Genomic DNA, 2,500 nt, shown 5'->3' on the forward strand with positions numbered 1-2,500 from the left:
GGGATGGGGGGGGGGGGGGGGCATCCAGAGCACACCACTTTCCGGTAGGGGACAGGCGTTTGATCATGTGTCCGAGGGAGAGCTCCCCTTGCCGGCCGAACACCCCTCGGACTCCCCTTGGGCTTCCAGAGAACGCCACTGGATGAATTTAGTGCTTGGACCCCATTGATTCTCTTTGCTCTCCCATATACCCGACGGGACCTATTTGCAAAACCCCGTGCCAACCAGACCTCCAGGAAGGGGGCTGGCGGCTAACCATGCCCAGCAGGGTGCACCCTGGTCGGACACTTTGGGAGGGTCGAGAGCCTGGAAGTGCCACCCGGGGGAGTAATTCTGATTTCCGTTTTAATGCACTCAGGGACAGCCCGAGGACCTCTGTAGTGCACCTGAGGCGGACTGAGCCGTCGGGTCCAGGGGTCTGGAGTTCGGAACCTCCAGGGTTCACCTGGCTGTTCTCTTAGCCCGGCAGGGTGCACCCTGGTCGGACACTTTGGGAGGGTCGAGAGCCTGGATGTGCCACCCCGACGAGTAATGAGTTTTCCCTTCGTATCTCTTCCGGACCAGGTCCGATTCGCACGAAACTCGCTGGGCATGGCCAGGAGCGCCCCCTGCTGCCCACGCCACCGTCCCCGCGCTTCTACTCCCGAGGGCCGAGGAGACAGCGAAGCGTGGGTCGGGTCGCCTGCTTCCAGGGTCTCCCTGGTACTCTCCAGTCTCCCGAGTCCATCGGGTCCGACCTCGTATTTTTAGCCCAGACGGGGAATGAGAAAGGGGCCCCCGACCGCCCGAGGGCGGGCGCTCGCTTCTCAGCCTAGGAACGTCCGATTCCCACGAAACTTTTACGCCAGACGTTCCTGGCAGCGAGCGCGTTCAAAGGTGACCCGCGCTGCTTCTCTCCTCCCAAGGGCCGAAGAGATATTCGTCTTCAAACCCGACCGGCCCTGTGTTTGCCGCCCCGGCGGTTTTAAAAAATCATAGCGTAAAAACGGTGGGTGCGCTTCGCCTGCCGCTTGGACAGCGTTAAACGGCAGCCCCGGCTCTTTCCAAAGGGCCCTCAACCGACTTTCTGCTCCCAAGGAGCCCAGAGATATGAAACCGATAAATCAAAACCCCGTGCCAACCAGACCTCCAGGAAGGGGGCTGGCGGCTAACCATGCCCGGCAGGGTGCACCCTGGTCGGACGCTTTGGGAGGGTCGAGAGCCTGGATGTGCCACCCCGACGAGTAATGAGTTTTCCCTTCGTATCTCTTCCGGACCAGGTCCGATTCGCACGAAACTCGCTGGGCATGGCCAGGAGCGCCCCCTGCTGCCCACGCCACCGTCCCCGCGCTTCTACTCCCGAGGGCCGAGGAGACAGCGAAGCGTGGGTCGGGTCGCCTGCTTCCAGGGTCTCCCTGGTACTCTCCAGTCTCCCGAGTCCATCGGGTCCGACCTCGTATTTTTAGCCCAGACGGGGAATGAGAAAGGGGCCCCCGACCGCCCGAGGGCGGGCGCTCGCTTCTCAGCCTAGGAACGTCCGATTCCCACGAAACTTTTACGCCAGACGTTCCTGGCAGCGAGCGCGTTCAAAGGTGACCCGCGCTGCTTCTCTCCTCCCAAGGGCCGAAGAGATATTCGTCTTCAAACCCGACCGGCCCTGTGTTTGCCGCCCCGGCGGTTTTAAAAAATCATAGCGTAAAAACGGTGGGTGCGCTTCGCCTGCCGCTTGGACAGCGTTAAACGGCAGCCCCGGCTCTTTCCAAAGGGCCCTCAACCGACTTTCTGCTCCCAAGGAGCCCAGAGATATGAAACCGAAAAATCAAAACCCCGTGCCAACCAGACCTCCAGGAAGGGGGCTGGCGGCTAACCATGCCCGGCAGGGTGCACCCTGGTCGGACGCTTTGGGAGGGTCGAGAGCCTGGATGTGCCACCCCGACGAGTAATGAGTTTTCCCTTCGTATCTCTTCCGGACCAGGTCCGATTCGCACGAAACTCGCTGGGCATGGCCAGGAGCGCCCCCTGCTGCCCACGCCACCGTCCCCGCGCTTCTACTCCCGAGGGCCGAGGAGACAGCGAAGCGTGGGTCGGGTCGCCTGCTTCCAGGGTCTCCCTGGTACTCTCCAGTCTCCCGAGTCCATCGGGTCCGACCTCGTATTTTTAGCCCAGACGGGGAATGAGAAAGGGGCCCCCGACCGCCCGAGGGCGGGCGCTCGCTTCTCAGCCTAGGAACGTCCGATTCCCACGAAACTTTTACGCCAGACGTTCCTGGCAGCGAGCGCGTTCAAAGGTGACCCGCGCTGCTTCTCTCCTCCCAAGGGCCGAAGAGATATTCGTCTTCAAACCCGACCGGCCCTGTGTTTGCCGCCCCGGCGGTTTTAAAAAATCATAGCGTAAAAACGGTGGGTGCGCTTCGCCTGCCGCTTGGACAGCGTTAAACGGCAGCCCCGGCTCTTTCCAAAGGGCCCTCAACCGACTTTCTGCTCCCAAGGAGCCCAGAGATATGAAACCGATAAATCAAAAC

This window comes from Electrophorus electricus, unplaced genomic scaffold (genome assembly GCF_041902795.1).
Source record: "Electrophorus electricus isolate QZ-2024a unplaced genomic scaffold, ASM4190279v1 Scaffold93, whole genome shotgun sequence".
Classification (NCBI taxonomy): Eukaryota; Metazoa; Chordata; class Actinopteri; order Gymnotiformes; family Gymnotidae; genus Electrophorus; species Electrophorus electricus.